General features: G+C 39.0%; 1 protein-coding gene across 7 annotated transcripts in view; it reads right to left on the bottom strand.

Moving 5' to 3' along the window:
* LOC100709376 (protein phosphatase 1 regulatory subunit 29) overlaps positions 1 to 20,322 on the bottom strand; it is a 284,542-nt gene that overhangs the window by 120,768 nt on the left and 143,452 nt on the right. For all 7 annotated transcript variants that reach the window (XM_019360318.2, XM_025907996.1, XM_025907997.1 and 4 more), the window contains one exon: positions 932 to 986. The gene's annotated coding sequence lies outside the window, so the exon portion shown is untranslated. The remainder of the gene's footprint in view (positions 1 to 931; positions 987 to 20,322) is intronic.

The raw sequence follows: 20,322 nt of genomic DNA, 5'->3' as shown, positions 1-20,322 counted from the left end.
CTTTAGGTTTTGCCACAGCAGATCATCTGTCTCCATCTCCCCCTAACCCTAGCATCCTCTTCTGTCACACCAACACAAGCTGTACCTCCCATGTTCTCGTTTCCAACCCCGCCCCACCTGGTCACTCCCAGTGAAATTCTTAGCATTTTAACTGCACCTCCAGCTCCGCCTTCTGTCTCCAAACTATACATCAAAGCAGAAAATTGTTGAACACATCATACAAATATATTGTTGGAATCTGGCATATTGATACTTGTTGTGGTTTTCAGACAAATCTGCATACTGCCCTGGTTAGCTCACTAGATTATTTGTTTGCTGTGTGACATAATACTCAATATCACTAAAGCATCGCTATATTTCAGACTAACCACTGGCGAAAGGAGCTGCTGTTGGTCTGGCTGCCAAAGATGTTAAACTGTGCTAAAGCTTCTTGAATAATAATTCATCTTCTGCTAAACTTAATTCAGAAGCATTTCTCACAATTATTGGTATAATTAAAGACCCAGGCAGCAGGTCAAGGATACTAACATTTTAATAAATAGTTATAATAGTTATAATAGTTATAATAGCTTTCTTTTAGCTTTTTGTTTGACAGAATTTTCATCACCGCTTCATCAGAACATTCAGTAACAAAAAGAGAGGTAAATGAACTGGTTCTTATATATTGCTTTTCTATTTAAACATTCAAAGTGATTCATACAACATGCCTCATTCACACAGGCACTTTTTCTGTACTTAAGTGCTTTCTCTTTAACATTCATACTCCAGTGGATGCATCACAGAACAAACTGGGGTTCAGTATCTTATCCAAGGATACTTTGACAGGGACTGAACCACCGACCTTCCAATTAGTGGATGATCCTGATCTGCATGATCTGCATGACAAAGCATGCAAGCAAGGGATGTGTCTCATGCATGGAGAAGAGCTTACCTGCACACGTGCACATGGGTATAACACCTCAGCCAGTAACCCAAGAAAGAAGCACCTGCAGAGACAGTAATAAATGGTGAAGTGGGAGATTAAATACATTCCAAGCAGAGCTGAGTAACTGCTTCTTTGATTTGGCCATAAATACCGAGGGACTGAGCACATACAAAAAACACTAAGAACTTAAAAGTTTGGCTTTACTTTGGTTTAGGTTTTATGTTCACACAGTCCGGAGTGATGTACGTTTTCTGCCTTCTTTATTGATGGGAGGGGAGGGGAGAGGAAGGGAAGAGTGCAGATGTACAGAACAAAGATGGATGGTTGACTGTCGGGCAATCTTCTGTCGGGGTTATCTGAGGAGGCAGCTGAAAAGGCTGGCTAGAGAAATGACTTTAAGACTACAAGTTCTAAACTCCCATTAGTCACACTCCAACTTTCTCTTTACACCACAGCCCAATTAACACTGAAAGATCTGCATAAAAGCAAATCGATTTCGCACTTTATGAGTGATTGATAACTCCATTTTGATACACAGATTTTGTTTCTCCTTCTGAGGAAAAGTCTGGATGAACTCTAATTTATCTATTTTTAATTTAAGTTCCACCAACAATTAATTTGGAAAGGAGTAAGATTTGGACAGGAGAGTAGAAGTTGTTGAACTGAGCACCTTTATTACTGTACTTTGGACCACTGCCCAACTGGTCACTGGTTGAATATCAGCTGGCAAACCTCGGAGCATTATGTGAAAAAGAATGACAAACTGTTTTCCTTTCCTCCATTGAACTGCACAGTAGATACAAGCCTCCTCCATTTTTTTGTTAAGAAATATTTAACCCTATGTAGTCAATATCATACTAACCACTATATAGTGATTGAGGTTTTGTCAAATTTATCCACCCCTTTTCCCTTCATTACACATCTAGGCCGATGTGTAAAGCTTGAAACAGTACTTCAGATTCGGTTCAAGGTTTCTTAGAAAATGCAACAAGGTAACAAATATAAGACATTTTTGATTAAAAAGAAATGAAGCATGATATCAGATTGCAAAAAAAATCTTCATGCTTGCAAGTCCCCAAACAGTAAGTATGGCTGAGGGTAATCTAAAATCTGAACTGTTGCTGATTTTCATCTGTTTCCTCCTGCGTCCTTAGCTGGTTCCTACATCCTGAAACGTGTGCTTGTAAGTCAATCATGCTTAGCGCGGGTTACAAGATGTGGAATCAGATTGAGTTTGATTCCCTCTCACTCTGAAAAGGTCAAAGCAGGCAGAATGACAGGTTAACAAACCCCAGCTCAGTAAATGAGTGACTTAAATCCATGTGACCTTTGTTTACAGGCCTTGCTTTAATGGTTGCCATTGACAAAAACACCTTGACACACTGCTGATACTTTTCAGTCTATGAAACAAAACAAAACAAGAACCCCCCCCACCCCACCCCCCCAAAAAACAACAAGTGTTTGTGCAGAATTTCATTGGTGGTTTCAACATTGTGAAATGCACACACATTTAATAAAAAACAGTACCAGTGAAATATTTATCTGTTACCCGTTTTCTAATAGCTAAGATAATTAACATCCTTCCTGTTCTTCTTTTTTTGAAAAGCCTTTTAGGCTATTACTTCATTAACAGGGACTCACAAATCAATTATGATTAGACCAGGTTAACTGAAAAAGGATCATGGCGCGGGCAAAGATCTGGCCCAAAAACTTCAGTTAGGGCCTCTGTAAGGAGCGGTGAAGGCTCCCGGGTCAGACAGATCTCTTTGATACCAACAACTAAGTGGTGGTGACAATTAAGAAAGGGGTTAAGAGAGAGGGGCAAGTAAATGAGAACAAACATGTAGGGCAGACAGGCATGTACAGATGTGAAACCAGTGTAGTGTGTGAGGTTTGCGTCTGCTCCTTAATTTCAGACAAATTATGCCCAGTTTATCAGGCCATTGAAGCTGGTGACCTGGCGAGGTCATAAAAAGTCGCAGAGAAGTAAATAAATAAATTAATGAATAATGAGCGCACTTGACCTATGCTGAAACTTTTTTTCAAAAATTGCTTAAGAATTCTGATAAAGAGAAAGATGGATCAGTAACCATTAATTTACAGTGCTATGCAGAAAGTCCCAGTCCACCTCTTTTCTTTAGATTTTATTTCAAGAAGTCAGGCTTTCTTATATAATTATTTTAATTTGCCAGGAGCAATGAATCTCTTTCAAAGGTTTTCTTTGAACATTGGCTGCTTTTTTTATTCGTTTTCAGTCCAGTACTTTTGTTTGATCATTTTCAGAGGAATATTTTTGTTTGTTAAACCACTTAATGTGGACCTATGAATCATTCAAGCATAAAAAAGGCGCCTACCTTAAGGGATGAACCAGTGTTGTGTCTACTCATTAAAGACAATGTATCAAAGAACCAGTTTTAAATTGTATCTATGGATAATTCATTATCAGCAAGCTGTCACAAAAACATATGTTTGGCTCCCATTTCTTTAGTTGAAGCTATGAAAATGCCAAAGATCACAGTTTGACAACCACAGACTGCAGTGTATCTTAAAAAAATTAAAGAAAACTGGACAAATAGAGGAGAAAATAAGAGGCAGGCATAAAAAGTTTTGGACTGCAGCTGAGCAGTATCTGAAAGTCATGTCCTTAAGAAATAAGAAAACACCAGCAAAGATGCATCACAGGACCTCAGAGATGCAATAAATAAATAAAGCGAAAGAAGTAAATACAGTCAGTTTTTAAACCATTAAGCAGTAGCAACTGGAAAGTGTCTGATTGCCAGTGCCCTCATTTTCCACTGGATCCCAAACACAGTGCCAGTGCAGTAAAAGATCCTTACACAGAACCACACAATGGGCTTCACAGAGTCATGAACTCAGCATAGAAGAATATTGAAAAAGTGGGAACATCTTGACAGGGAAAGCATGAAAACGCATCCAACATGCAAAGAAGCGCTTCAATGTGCGCCAGTAAGCCTCAAGAACTATTTCTAAAGACTACTTAAAGAAGGTACAACAAAGCTTGCCTAAGAGAGTTCAGGCTATATTGAAGAATGAAGGTGGCCACTTCAGATAGTGGGTGAGATCATGGCAGCGATCTTGTTTATACCTGTTAAGTCCTTAAATAGTTTTCTTTTTTAACCATGATCATTCTATAACCTTAACTATTATCTTTTTTTATCTACACTAAAGCACTGCAAAAGGGACAGAGGCTCTGTAGGGACAAATAAACAATATGTGATTGGTTAAAATATGAGGACTTCTTCGCAACCACAGTGCCACAAACGAGTGACGCTGTAAATTCTGTTCAGGTAGAGGATCAAGGAGTGAAGTCTTTTTTTTGGACCAAGATAAACTTTCTGATACCTTTTGGCTCCTTTTTTCACAAGTCCGACATGGGTTGAATCACTTCAGTATCAGCATGCCGCCTTATCACCTGTCTGTGTAATTAGTCCCATTACGATTCTGTCCCTGTAATTCCGAACTCACGTCACATGTGGATGCTTCCTTCCACTTTTCACACGAAAACAAGATAAGAAGTTTGGGAGCGCCCCGTCTCTATTTTCAAACACTCTCCTGCTTCCTGAGTGCTCAGTGAACAATCAAGATTTTGTCTTGATAGCTTGCTTCAGCTCCAGGTTGCTATCTTGATTACCATCCAAAAAGCTTGTTTTTCTAATGGGAGTTGGAATTAATTTCTACCCTCCTGCGGCGCAAAGCAGAGAGTGAAGCAGTGCAGGTTGGCTGGCTACAAATGGAGGAAAAAAAACGATCTACTGAGACAGAGATGGGGGAAGATGGTGACATAAAAAGAAAACCAGAGAGACCAAAGAGGAGACAGAGGAAAACAGAAGGCGACTGAGATGAGTGACAGAGATTAGAAGGTAACAATCACAGAGACAGACTAAGGAGCAGTGTTTTAAAATTCTCCACATTCCCTCCATTTCGCTTACTGCCCTTACTGTGAGGGATTTTGTGTCTTGTCGCATGAGGCTGCCTTCAAATGTTGCACATAAAGATTCTTTTGATCATATCTGACAAAGCGGCTCTCCTTCTTTCTCTCTCCACCTATACCTCTGCCGTCAGCTCTCTGTGCCACGCGCTTCTCAATGTCTCTCACTCATCGTTCTCTCATTAGGCATCTTTTCCCGCTGAGCTTTTATCACTTTTCTCCTCACATTTCTCTCTCTCGCCAATTTACTCCCTCCACCTCTCTCTCTCATATCCACCATCTTGGATGTTTTGGGGGTTTCCCCCCCCCTCTCTTACCGCCCCTGCGTCCCTCCCTTGCCTCGCTCTGTGGCTCTCTTCCTCTGTCTACCACTTTGCGTCAATTCAATTTGACTCAATTCAGGTTGCTTTACTGAATCTAATGTTTGATGAAAGGTTTCTCCTGAAGCACACAATCGATTAAAATAAGGAAATAATGAACTGGCTCTTTTGGAGTTTGTGTATGTATCCTTTAACAGTAAATCCTTTAACATCTGTGACTCAGTGCATTTTTGTATAAGGGGATTTGTCTTAATTCAGCTGTGCTATATAGACATAGCAGGGAAAGAATCTATGTTATAGACTCATGAGAGAAGAGAATGTTTTTAAATTTGGAAAGACTGATAGAGAAATTAAACAAATATAAATATGGAAATACTTCTTGTCTTGGGGATCGATTTTCCCCATCTATCCTCTTAAATATTATTGTCCCCCCACCCACCTTCTTTTATCCTCAAGTGCCTCCATGGCTCTTTGATCTCATTTTGACTGAGGAGCATTAGGATCATTTGTATCTGAAGCATAAATGGAGCAAAACATGCTGTACCAAGCGTATAAATAAACACTGCTGTGTTGCCTCTCTCTTGATCTGAGCCTAAATCTTCCTTCTCCTCGTCTCTCTTCTCCTTCTTTGTCACAGTCTAATTTTTTACACTTTTTCTTAGATGAAAGAAGATTAGCTTAAAGAGGAGAAACCAGCTCCGGTGACTCATTTTGATGACTCATAATCTTCATTTTATGTTGGCAGGAAGATGGCACCGCCTATCAGGCCTGATCGGATTTTTGTTTGCTATTGTTTTATTTTGTGTTTGTTGCCAAGACAACAGCTCTTATAGCTCGTATGAGCACCAAGCACTTTTTGATATCAGATCATCCCACAAAACTTGGATAAAGCATAATTTAGGTGATCAAACCTTAAGCCCGCTACCATAACTGGTGTCTATACCGGCGTACTTGTGTCACTGACCTGCTGTCATCACACGGAGGAAGACCAAGGAAGCATGGTGTTCTGTGGAGAACCTGAAGCTTACCTGAGATATGGCTGCGGGTGTAGTCCTTTCTGCTATTCAGGTAGATTTTTTCTGACCCAGCGTTTGCTGAGTGGATCCAGCCTGTTGTTTCTGCTCATCAGAGTTTTCCAAACTTGCCAGTGGAAACTTATCCTACCAGGCTAAAACGGGCCAGGCATCACAGTGTGCATTATAGGAACCTTCGGGCACTGAGTTGCACCCCTACAATGGCCCGTGAGGATGGGATTGCTCGTTTGGCTCTTATTAACACTAGATGTTTAGCAAACAAGACTTTTCTGTTAAATGAATTCTTCACCTCTCCTGAACTGGATTTTATATTTCTGACAGAGACTTGGTTTTGTACTGGTGAGTTCACCCCATTCTTAGAACTTCTTCTTCCTGACTGTTTGTTTTTCAGTTCCTCTCAGACTGCAGGCAGAGGTGGGGGCCTCGCAGCTGTATTCAAATCCAGTTTCCAATGTCGATAGTCAACATCTAACTCCTTCTCCACCTTTGAATTGCAGTCAGGTGGGCTCTGGTCTACTGCCCTCCTGAGATGAATAACTGTGAAGTATGATGTCGGTGATTTTAATATTTATGTCTGTTGTTAATCAGGACTCTTGGTCATTTTGATCTTATTGAAACATTTAATCTCACTCAGGCAGTGTCTGGGCCAAAAAAATTTTGTACCGTTCAGTCTGTAGTCATTCCTGCCACTGTGCAATATCCCATTTGCCCCCCCCCCCCCCCGCCACATTCCTATTTAAGATTTTCTTTATTTAATCACTAGTGTGTACATATATATATTTAGTCTGTTAACTGTTAACCTTTTTTCTTTTACTATATTTTATAAATATTATGCTCTTTCCTATTTTTCCTACTGTAGCATTCTGCTGAGTGACTGTCTTCTGCTCGTCAAATACATTTCATTGCAATGTTGACCCTGTGCTAACTTGCATATGACAAATAAAACTGAAAACATCCCAGCTCAATGAGTGCAAACACAGATGCTGATCTATGTTTGCATTAGCTTTTCATGACTCTGTACTTGTTAATCTGGATTGTATTTTAATCTTAACCCTGTTGAATTTATAGTTCTTTTTAATTAATCTTGTAGCAGCCTACTGGACATGGTAGCTTCTTTTAGAATTAAACAGTCTAAGCCAGTGACCGAGCCATGACTGAATGATACCACTCGCTCTCTAAGGCGCAATTGCCGATGCAGAGAGAGAAGATGGAAGAAGGATTACCTTCAAGTTTCATTGGATATTTTAAAAAGCAGCCTACTGGAGTATCAGAGAGCTGTTAAAGCTGCAAAAACCCAATTTTTGATCAAATCTTATGTCAAATAATAGCCACAAACCTCACTCTTAACTCTCTTATAAATCCATGTAGTGCTGCTTGTATTGTGCCCTCATCTGCAAGGTTTCTCACATTTTTAAAAAAGATTTCGGCTCTCAGGTCTTTTCCCTCTAATCCTGTCCCTCCTGCTGTTTCTCTTTTCTGCCCAGTTGTCTTTGAGAACTTTGACCAAGCATCTCTCCCCTTTTTATCTGACATAGTTCAGCATAGGCACCCTTCCCAGATAGCAAGGAAACATTGAAACAATGTTGAGTCAATATCAGGCGACGTCATTGAAGCAACGTTGAAGTGTGACGTTGACCCAACATCACTCTTGCACCCATTTTTAACGTTGAAACAACGTCAGGTTTTGATGTTGAATCAATGTTGAAACCTGACATTGATTCTACGTTATATTTTCTAACACTGTTGACATTGAAACAATGTCAGATTCTGATATTGAAACACTGTTGAGCTATGGTATTGATTTTCCACCTCTTTCGTACAGTTGCTTTTTATTGAAAAAAAAAACAAAAAAACAAAAAAGGTCAATAGACATGTATCATTTGCAAAATACTTTATTAAAAGACAAAGTTTCCTATTTACATTTCTATGTTTCATGTCACTTTTTATTATTTACTCCGGGATGGGGATGGATGATGTGCGTCCTGCGCGCCACCCGTACGATCTGGAGCATATCTGAGCCATTTCTGGACTGCTTGAGCAAAGACCAACTCAGACATAGAGTTCGCCCCTACCTGCTGCGCCAGGCCATCTAGGACAAAAATAGACACACACACAAAAAAACAAAGACAAAAAAAGGGAATTAGAGCACATGAATAAGCTCTTGTTAATTGTCTTCAGCAGGGAGAAAGTATGTAAACTCCTAGGCTGATAAACATTAAAGTCACCAGGCGGAAATCAGCAAACTGCCGCATTTGATTCCCAAAGAGCTATAAGCTGAAAATGTGATATGTCTTAGCATGGTGTGCCGTGTATCCTTTAAAAAAAAAAAGAAAACATGGGGTCCTCGGGCTGTACAAAGTGTACAACCCGAGGACAAAACAAGCTGAAGACCAAAGACTCCATCTCCAGATTAACCGGACATGAAAGTCTTGTTATTAAGAAAGACAAAGTAATATAGCAAAAAACAGACATAGGAAATGTGAAACGCACCCAGCACATCAATTGATCCCTTTATTGTTCACTTTAGGCTCATAAAAGTACAATAAATGTTAAAACTTACCAAATATGCATCTGCACAGCGCTGTATCTTTAAATGCCCTTTTTTGCTTTGTCTGGTCCTTGGTTTTTTTTTCCCTGCCCAGTTGAGTACAGAGGCCAGCTCCTTTGTAATGGCATAAACCATTACACGGCGGACTCGCACCTCCAGTGTGGTCCAGCAGCACCAATCAACGCAAAGCGTCTCACCTATAGACACATTTTATGAGATGGAATTAGCGTGTCTCATGTCTTAAATGTGTATGCAAGTGCTTGTGTGTTTACTTCATGTAATTGATGATAGAAACATGTCATTTAGTTTTCCCTAAAGCCTGATTTTCAAGTCATACAAAGAATAAACCAAAGTATTGGCAGTACAATGTATTTCTATTCCCTTTTGTTGGATATTCATTTGTTAGTTCTTGTAACTGCTAAAAGTGTTTACTAGTTTTTGCCTGTCACATATATTTGTTATACCATGTAAACTGTGAAATTCCAAGATTTTCAAACTTGCCTTGTAATAGTGGCCTCACAGAGTCTCTGGAATCTACAGAAGAAAAAAAAAAAATCACAACAAGATGACATTCAGGAGTATAAATTGGGTTTTTTTTTTTTAGATAAGAGTACAATGACATTGTGATGCAGCTTTAAAGCTTTTTTAAAAGCATACCATCTATAGGGAAGACATCAGACTCTGCATGCTGGCGAGATCGCAAAGCTGTGTCGGTTTGTGCCGGAGTGGCGAAAGGTGCCGGAAGCTGGGTGGGGCATTATGATGGTTGCTATCAGTGGGCTGGGGGGCAGACTGCGGAGTGATGAGGGCTGTTTAGAAAAAGATAATTTTTTAAGTATTTAAGAATACAGACAACTTGTCAAAAAAGTTTCCTCGTGTCAGACACAGATATGTACACAGACACTAGACAGTATTTTATTACCTGGTATTTTCACTCGAGGGTCCTGGGGAAACCGTTTTTTTGTAGGCTGCTCATCCTCTGAGTCCATATATGTGTACAGGGGATTTAGTCTAAAGAAAAGAAATTAAAAACGGTCTTAAGTAATTGTAAATATGCTTTTGGCATATTGTTTCCTAAAGTTAGTTTGATTTCTAACAACACACACAGGAAACAGAGACGTGCAAGAAGGTACAGTATACAATGAATTTTTGAAGTGCACAAGTGTACACGGCTTTGCATTTTTAAAAAGTTTACAAACTTCCACTTTTTGGACTATATTATGTGGTGATATTGCAGTATGCAAGCACCACAGATATGTATAAAAGACAAGATCATAAATTCTTAACAATCAAAGATATGTTTGTGAATAAAAAGGTTTTACTTGTGCTTTCTTTTAAGACTGGTCCGGGTTTTCTTTTTCGGACTGAAGGTCAGACGTATCACAGCGTTCACGTGGATATCTCTGAAGACTGCGTTCTGCTTCGTGAAATGTGCCTGGAAATACAAACACAATGTACGGCCAGACATACATTACGTGTGGACAAAGGATGCAAACGCATAGAAAAATCAGCGGTTTCAAAAATACGCTGGTACGTGTGGACGTAGCCTTATTCATTATTCAAGGCACAAACGGAAAGTCATGTACGCGTGCAACGTACAGTCACGTGGGCATGCCGCGTGAGCATTCAAACTGAGTCTAAAGTTTTCGTGTGCGAATTGAAGCGAGTGCTCTCCAATCATCAAAAGTAACAAAGTCATTGAACACGTTTATACAGTTAACTTTACGTTTATCAATCATATATCACAGATTTAGAATTTTTTGTAGTACTAAGCAACTACAGAGCGAAAGTCTGGGTCAAGCGCCGAGGCGACGGCAAGAACAAAGGAAACCTCGAAGCGTTAAAGCTAGCTTTGTAAGGGAATATAACGAAGAAATTATGAAACAAAAATGTTTTCTTTGTTGATATACTTTGTTCGCAGTGCAATTTATTTGTTGCCGGATTGTAAGAAGTAGACACAATTTCGGGCTCCCACATTTTGTGGGAGCAACGTAAATAACAGTAAAAAACTCGTTAATGTTATACATTAACGAGTTTTTTACTGTTATTCAAATGCAAACATGGAAATAACGAGTAGGGAAAAAAAATCATTCATTCTTACCTTATACTAATCGTGGTGCAGGCCAGTGCAGTGCATGAACTGATGCCTTCTCCGGTAAATCAAATGTCCCGCTCTACTGTAGAAGACAATGAATACCTGGGGGGATGTACCAATGTGAGAGGGGTGCTGCGGAATAGTCCAAGTGATCGCTGCTTTAATTTCGGTCAACTATACATAAATTGCACGTAGACACGATTTTTTAAAGCTGGTGAACTAGACCAAGTCATTGATAACAAATGAACAATAAATCTACTTTCTCTGGTACTTTATACCCGATCAGTTGCAGTGCAATTTAATGCTCAACTACAAATCGATGGTTTTTGATGGTGACCGGAGCCGAATGATCGTCAACTATAAATAGACGTTTTCTCGACGTTGTTGTTGTCACCTGGTCGACTATAAATAGATCAAATATCAATGACAAAAAAACAACGGTGAATCAACATCGTTACAACGTCACTATAGTAAGACCGTCGGTTTACCACAGTATTTCAATGTTGTTACAACATTGGCATTTCAACCCCGACCATATACGACGGTTTGGATGAAAAATCAACATAGATTCAATGTCGTCTTGCTATCTGGGTTCTTATTGTCCCCTAGACAGTATTCCACCACACCTCTTCAAGGAGGTTTTTAATATTCTTGAGCCATGTATTGTGGACCTAATCATTCATCCCTGACATCTGGTTGTGCCCCAGCTGCTTTAAAACATGTTGTCATACAACCACTCATCAAAAAGTGCAAACTGGACTCTTAGGTTCTTTCTAATTTTAGGCCCATTTCTAAGCTCTCTTTTTTTAAATCAAAGGTTTTAGAGCTATGGTGGTGCAGTGATTAGCACTGTTGCCTCACAGCAAGAAGGTCCTGAGTTCAGTTCCACCACCTGGCCGGGGCATTTCTGTGTGGGTTCTCTTCAGGTACGCCGGCTTCGTTCCGCAGTCCAATGTTATTGGGGTTATGTTAATTGATGATTCTAAATTGCCCATAGGTGTGCATTTGAGTGCGAATTGTTGTCTGTCTCTATGTGTTAGCCCTGTGACAGACTGATGACCTGTCATATCTGTGAGATAGGAGTTTCTCTGCCATTCAGGGCAGTATTCATCATCTGTGTCCCCGCTTAGTCATGGAGTACCTCAGAATTCTCTGCTGGAGACCTTTCTCTTCTCTTTATATTTGCTTCTTTTGGGGTCCACTTTTAAAAGGTTTTATGGCTTTGCAGATGACCTCCAGATATATTTGCCTATACAAACCCAGAGCCACGTTTCTATCCAAGCACTAGTGAACTGTATCAGAGAAAAAAAAAAAGAAATTATTTTATATTGGCAACTCAGTCTGTTAGATAGCTATGACAGTGCTATTGGTCCTTTAGTCTATTTTTGTCATCCAGTTACAAGGAACCTTGGTGTGACTTTTGACAGTGACAAGTTTCTTTCAACTAAAGCTCCCCAGTAAGGTGAAGGCTTACTTCACGCTACATGACTTTGAGAGAGTAATTCACGCCTTTATTCTCTTATCTTGATTATTGTAACTCTTTATATGTTGGCTCTGATGAGGACTCCTAGAAATTCTGAGATCAAGGTTTAAAACCAGAGGCAATAGAGCCTTTCAGTGGTGACTCCTAATCTTTGGAACAACTTACCTTTTCATATTTTAGCCACCCAGTCTCTCATTTTAAAACACATTTAAAAACTTGTTTTTTCCAACTTGCTTTCAGGTGTAGAATGGCAGAATATCCTGGCTTTCTATGCACAGTTCTATTAACTTGTTTGATTTAATTTTTAGTTTATATTTATTTTTAATTTGTTATTCCACCTGCACCCCTTCCTCCTACTAGTTGTTACCAGTGTTTTGTGACTGAAAGGTGAGGAAACAGATTTTTATTTTAGTTAAAAAATGATGTGCATTTCGAAATCTGTTGATTGCAAAAGTAAGGCATCATTTTTATTCTGAAGGCGTACGGTCTCCGTTTTAGGTTCTCATCACACTTTTTCGAGTTTTACTATTGATCAGAGAGCAAATCGAAAGAAGATGCAGATAAATTAGTTTCTTCCATGTAAACTAAACATGACCACAGCAACCTGCTAGCAACCAGCGCGATCATAATGAAATTTTGGTGTGGTGTCCTGGTAGTGACCATTTAGCAACCACTCACCAACTGGTTGGAAAAGACACATTGTACTGAATTGGATAAGTGGAAGACAATTAATTTTAATGTCATTTAAATTTACAAAGCTGTTGCAGTGTCTAGTCACTACGAGCTTCTGAAAATGGCAAACTGTGTATAAAAATGGCTCTAATTCCTAAACAGTCAATTCAATACTCATATAAAACCCCTTTAATTAAAGCTTAATGACTGCACTTCAATTACATCTTGACTGTTTGAACTAAAATCCATTGTGGTGCTGTACAAAAGCAAAATGGCAAAACATATGTGTTTTGTTTCTTCCTGTTTAAAGGGTTTTTTTCCTCCCCTTGCTCACAGGGGATTATTTGATTGGTCTGGTTTTCTCTCTATTATTGTAAAGACCTTACGCTATAAAACACCTTGAGGCAAATGCTGTTGTGATATAGCGATATATAAATTGAACTGAACTGAGGTGAACGAAATTTTACTGAATTGAATAGAACTAAACTAAACTGACCCAAAACCTTACAGGTAGGTGTTTGTTTCAGGATGTATTTCTCTGTAGGAACAGATGCCCTAGGTGCTCTGGGTGAATTGGTGTATGACACATAGTGTAATGACAGTGATTTTCACATGAAAAGTCTATAAAGAAACCAAGCTGGCTGCTGTGAGATGCAAACTGACTCTTTAACCTACCACCATCTGTCACTGCCTAGATCAGCAGAACAACCTACACTTTGACCTCGTAAACACTCTGCTTTGCTCACTGTAATTAACGGGACCTAAGCTTCAGTGATAGGCAAAAAATGGCCTTTGACAGCGACCCAGTGAAGTCACAAGAGCGCAGAAAGCTAAGTACAGGTTGAACTGCGTAGACACGAATAAGTCCTTTTCCATCATCATGCTCTGTTGCATCCAGCAGTTACTGCAGCTATAATACCTTCTCATCTAATATCACAGTGGCTCTCATATCCTTTCCACTCAGAGTCATGGACTATTTTCCTGCAGACTACACTCATGTTTAAACACTCCATCTTTATTTCTGTCACAGCAGAGTGCTGTTCTGATGAGAGCTAAACTTTTGCCTTACTGTACTAACTGCTCTGATACTGCTAGTGACTAAATTTGAAACAAATTTTACTGTTTGGCAACATCTTTTGGAAAAAAAAGCAGAATAGATAACATCACATGGCCATATTAGATGTGTGGAATATGTGAAAGATGGAACTTCTTATAAACTGCAGAATCCTTTAGGGTGAAAAGTTAAAAAAAAGAAAAAGAAAAAATACGTTTTAGATGATAAACGTACAGAAAATCTTTGAGCAGTTTAGTAAACCATGGTCGTTGGTTTCAAGTGAGCCACAGCTAGATGAATTTGTCACTCATGGAAAGAAAATAGTAGAGAATTTATATTTTATGAAGTTTCCTTTTCCTGTCCTATCCATGCTCTCTGGGAAAATTCTTGAAAGACTCTTTGGTCTTCCTTTGAAAGGACGAAAAAAAAAAAGTCTTCAGCAACTCATGGTTTAGGGTGTCATGTGCCAAAACCCTCAGTACCCACATCCTGTTACTGTATCAGTGTCTGACACATGATGCTAAAGGTGAGTAAGTTCTCACGTGTATGTATGTCTGTGTATGTATATTGATTTTGTCATTGTGGAAACAACCTGGAAGCCTAGAAAATTGAGCTTTCTAATGTGTTTAACATTGTAAGCAAATACTCAAAGAGTGATGTATTTTTTTGAACTTAACTGAACCAAACAGTAAAGAAAACTACTGCAGAAGCATTTGCACATGTTTCTCCCAACCAATGAGACTGTTTAGTCTGAGGATGTTTTAAACTGTCACCAAGACTGTTGGATGTTTATACCAGTTTGTGTGTAAAAGGGCATCGCATTAAAGGTCACCGCAGTTTGAGAATACCTGTGTGTAGACTATTGATCAGTAATTTGTCTTTAAATTATAAACTGGGCATGTGATTGAGTGAGGGTGAGGGCAGAGTATTCAAGACAGAATCAAGCACCTCTATTTACAGATGTTGATGAGATCTGTTTGATGGAATGGGAACCAGTGACCCAGTGAAACCATGACTGATAGGCAGATCAATAACCACTGAGAGACAATGTATAGTGGTTTGTAAGTCTTTCACCTGGCAGGCCTACTCCATTCTATGTGTCATCCATTCAATCCCTTTCTTCTCCATCTCTTTTCTCATTTCTTTTTTTGTAATGACTTCCACTCTTTACATTTTCAAAATCTCACCTTCAGTCTGTCCAAATCTTCTCCTCCTTTTATCCTCTGTTTATGTTTCCCTTCTTCAAGATGTTTTCACCTCAAATCTTGCCTGCCTCCAGCCCCCCGCACCCTCATCTTACCCCATCCCCTCACCGGTCGTGACTGAACCCCTTCTCCACAGCTCCCCCCTGCCACCCCCTTAATTTTCATTCCACTCCTTTACTTTGAGTCCAGAATACAACTGGCATGACTCTGTCCAGAGGGAGCCGGCCAGGAGACCTCAGGCCATATGCTACAAGAGGAGAGGGGGGTGTGGGTGGGAGGCCGCTTTGTTCAACAGAGGAATAGAGAGATGGAAGAGTAATAGTAGAGAGGTGAGAGAAAGCAGCTCAGGACCAAAAACTCAAAATGTGGAAAGGACAAGAACAGAGGATGATGAAGCAGGGAAAAAGACTCTACAAAGGGTAGACAAAGAAATGAAGACTGAGAAAGAGAGGACAATAAATCGACTTTCTTTTTCAATGAGACCAGTTGATTCAAATCGAAATCTTTCCATATATGGTAAGTAAACATTTCAGGAGGAATAGCGAATGGGGAATGGTGGAACAGTGTGTCAATTCAAGATACAATTTACTTTCAGGTGTCAAGAAACAAGTTGGATATATTACTAATTACATAAGATGAAAGTATAATCCAGCAGATCCTGAACAGCATAATGAACTCACATTCAATTACACAAACGTTGCTCGATACTAGAACGCAGGAAAAAAAGATGCCTCCAGATAAATCTAAAGCTTCCCCTTAAATTAGAAATGTCACTTTTTTTCTGCGTCAGTTCAAAGAGACCTATAATGCTCATTTCAGCTTCAAATTGTAGTTTTTTTAATTTTTTTTTTTTTTTAAATTTTATAGCTGGTCTTAGTACAGTCCCTCAATTCATCCACTGCCTTAAAGAACTTGCTTTGGCAGCTCCCACTTGCCTTTCATCCTTCTATCTTCTAATTGGCTGCCCCTCTCTCTCAAAAAAAAAAAAAGCACAACAGGTGGGTGGGGCAAAAGCTGTGTACATTTGCTGACTTCTTTGTTTGAAACTTTGACAACTTTAAGCATCCATCACCTTTGGAGTACATATATGACAGAAAACATGGACCAGGATACTAGATGTACAGTTTAAAGTTGCACAAGCCTTATCAGTGTTCCCCTCATAGATACACAGAACTTTCATCTCTCTAAATCATTGGCTGCCGCTGGTCCGGCACAGCATTTAAAGATTCAGACGCAATCAGACTTCATACTTGACAAGTGTTTATGTACGTATTCAAAGTTTAACAAACAAAAATTCATGACCCATGACTCTCAGAGACACATGCATAAACATGTGTGCTCACTGAGAACATGCAGTGCAACCACACGCAGTGGCCTTGTTGCCTGGTAACAAAACTTACTTTTTGCTAAAATCATTTCTTGGAACAAAGTGATGCGAAGATACGGAGATGGCAAAGACAAGAGGAGGAGAGAAAACAGGAGGGTAAAGAGATAAAAGGAAAAAAAATATGTGGAAATAAGACAGCAGCAAATGAGCAGAATGCAAAAGACAGGCGCAAATATGAAAATAATCTTGAGCGGGTGTTCAAAAGTTTATTTTAAAAACTCATTAATGTGACAGAAACACAGACTGGGGAGAAAAAAGAATATTTTGCAGTGGCTGGTGAAGTAGACTTCTTTTTTCTTTTTGGCCTGTTTATCTATTCTCATCACATGTGCACTTTACATATGAGATAAAAACTTTTAAATCTGTTCCTTTTTTAAAAAAAACACACCCACCTAAAATGTGAAATGAGGGTCTGTCCTTTTCCTTCAGCTGCAAGGTATCTGGATTTAAATATTGTAGGGAAGCCAAAAGGACGGTGGACTGTCACTGAAGAAGCCTCTCTGGATCAGCAACACCACATGCACTCTGTGGTAAGGAGTCTGAACCTAGTGTCATGTGGTTTTTAGCAATGCAGATAAACTTTAATGGGTAACTTTTTATTGGCAAACAAATAGAAAGTTGGATCTGCCTTTTCTGCTTGGTGGTATTTCCTTTTTTGGCCTAGGCTGTCAGCCTGAGTTGCAACTGTCATACCAAAGAAAGAAAAATGGCAACCTGCCTCTGGTATCACCACAGGTGTTTCCCCCAGTCTCCCTTAAATGGTAAATGGACTGATTTTTTTATATAGTTCTGTGCTACACTTGCTGAACACTCAAAGTGCTTTATGAATGTGTCTTTCACCCTTTCATACAAGCACTCCTTCTTTTTAACATTCATACACATTTATACGGCAATACATGCATTAAAGAGCAACTTGGGGTTAGTATTGTCCCAAGGAATATTCAGCATGCAGACTGGAAAAGCCAGCGACTGAACCACCAGCCTTCCAATTAGTAGATGATCTCCTCTACCTCCTGAGCTACAGGCAACCCAAAGCTTCTGATTTTAAACAGTCAGCACACAAGAATTTAAAGGATCAATTACTTCCCTCACACAAACATTACTGTTTCCACACATTTCTTTGGACTGATGGTAATTGGAAGTCTTGGGAAGCAACAACTCAACAAGGAATGCAAAAGGGAAAAGACCAGTGAGTGAGAATAATAATTACAGGGATGGTGTTACACTAAGAGGGCACCAGTATGATTCCACTGAGTTGCTGGAGGATATTTATGGAAAATAATGGAATTAGTAACTAATTTCTTTCTTTCAAAAGTTGATTTCAAAGTGCCAAAAGCCTTTAATCTCCTAACACTTCAGTGGTCCAAATAGAAATTTCAGTTAGGAAAAAAGTCTATGTCTAATTTCAAGTGCAGTATTCGCCTGCAGTTGTCTCAGGTGCATTACTCTAAAAATCAACGTGGTAGACTATTATCTGTATCCTCACAAGCTAGACAAGTACATCATGCTCTTGGGTTTTGTAAGCCTTTAACTAACAACATACCTCACAACAAAGGCTTATTGCTAAGGGTAAGAAAGCATGCAAACTCCTGAAGAAACAAAAGAAGGAAGGAAAGACTTAGACAACGAGGAGCAAAGTTTGTCATTATAACCATTACTGATGTTTAATACAAGCAAAAATGGAGGAAGTGGAAAGTATCAGAGGTTTCTATTCAGATGTATCGCCACCTGCAAGAAATGGTTTGCAAACACACGACCTAAAACGAGTTAGTGATGCTCTCTAGGATGCAAAATGTTACAGAATCTTCCTCATGTGTCCTCCTCATGTTTTCTAAGCTGGTCTTTGTTTTCTAAGCTGTTTGATTTGAGTTTTCTTTCTTCCTGTTTTATTTCATATCAGACTGTTTCCTGTAATCTCCCTGTATGGAAAACAATCTGAATTTTCACAGTGTCCATAATCACACATGCTACATGTAACTAATTTTGCTGTCTGTTTTACATTTATTGTGGCTGCCCCTGACATGTTCATTGAATATTTTACAGTTGCCTACAGATTTACTATCAGACCTGCTGCTCCGGCATGAAGACTACAAGGCCAGAGAGAGAAAAGTAAAATGGTAAGATTCAGTTGATTAGATTCACAGGTTGTTGTTTCTTTTTACTTCAATATCATTATTGGAATATGTGACATCATTTTTATACATTAATGTATGTCAGCATGCAATTCATTCTGCTCAACTGATTATCTGTTGTTTACAGCTGTTGGGAGTGTTGCAGTGGACAGTAGCTGCAAATGGACTTGTGGAGTGACATTAGGGCTGGGCGATATGGCCTAAAATCCATATCACGGTATAATCTGAAGCATGTGCGGCAACGATATACATCGCATTATATTCTTTTCTTCTGTATGAAGAAAAGAATATAACATGACGTGACCTCCAGCAGAACCAAGCCAAAAGTTAATGACATGCATTAGTAGTATATAGACACATGTTGAGTGAAAGCGGGGAGTGCAGACCCAATGTTCAATACATGGCTCAAAGTCACCTGATCCAGCTCTAAGTATAACCTTTATCGAGAAGAAACGTTTTAGGCCAGATCCTACAAGTAGAGAAAGTGTTTGTGTCCTTAAACCAAAAAAACGGTCTGGTTCCATAGAAGAGGTGGCTCAAACATAAAGGCTCTGTATCCTATTTTACTTTTAGAAACATCTTTGAGATATATTGGGGCCTGATTATTCAAGATCTTGTTTAAATATAAATATAATCTCTCCTTCCCATTTCTGCTAGTGTTCTTGTTTGGCATTTTGGATCAACTGAGTCTTTTCAGAGTGTTTAGAACAGTCTGATAATAACAACTTGTAAATGTTAAGCCTAGACATAACAAGTGCACAGTCTAGCTTTTCAGAACCACCCTAAGGTGGGATATTTCTAATTTTAGCACAATTCCAAAGCTGAAAGAAAGCAGTCCATATTTGTTTAATGTGCAAATCGAGGAATATGTGCTGGTCAAAAATGACTCCAAGACTCCTTACAGAGTTACCAGAGGCCTTTCTGTCTTTAAGACATGCATGTGGTTTAACTAATTGATTGATTTTATAGATAAAAATAGTCAGGTATCATCTACATAGTAATTAAAAAGTAGACAGTGTTTTCTAATAATATTACCCAAAGGGTGGTATGTATAATGTAAAAAGTGGTCCTAGCACGGAACCATGTGGAGCTCCAAGACTAACTTTCTTGAGTGAGGGAGACTTGTAGAAAAAAAAAATGTTTACATGAACATAAATTGGAATTTATAACATTTTAGCTTGGTAGTTTCAGCAGGCCACGGATATGTTTATGATCAAATAATCTTAAAAGTGCTTTGATCTGAGTCCTCCTGTAAAAGCAAGCACATGGCATTTATCATTTATCGTTTCAAAGCACCATCACAAGCACCATCCACCTCAGCCACCACCCACAACTGTTACTGTTGTTTTACTTCTCATGATTTCCCTGAAAATGTGGGTGACAAAACAGATTAATGGCACATTTAATCTCAGGGAAACAGTTAATTTAAAGCGTTAAATCTTTCCCACCCTCTTCCCTTATATTGTGAAGTGACAGTAACTGATAGTATATTTATTTTGTATGATTTTAATCTGAATA

This window comes from Oreochromis niloticus, linkage group LG6 (genome assembly GCF_001858045.2).
Source record: "Oreochromis niloticus isolate F11D_XX linkage group LG6, O_niloticus_UMD_NMBU, whole genome shotgun sequence".
Classification (NCBI taxonomy): Eukaryota; Metazoa; Chordata; class Actinopteri; order Cichliformes; family Cichlidae; genus Oreochromis; species Oreochromis niloticus.
The sequence above is the reverse complement of the archived record's forward strand: the minus strand, read 5'-3'. Positions and strand labels throughout refer to the sequence as shown.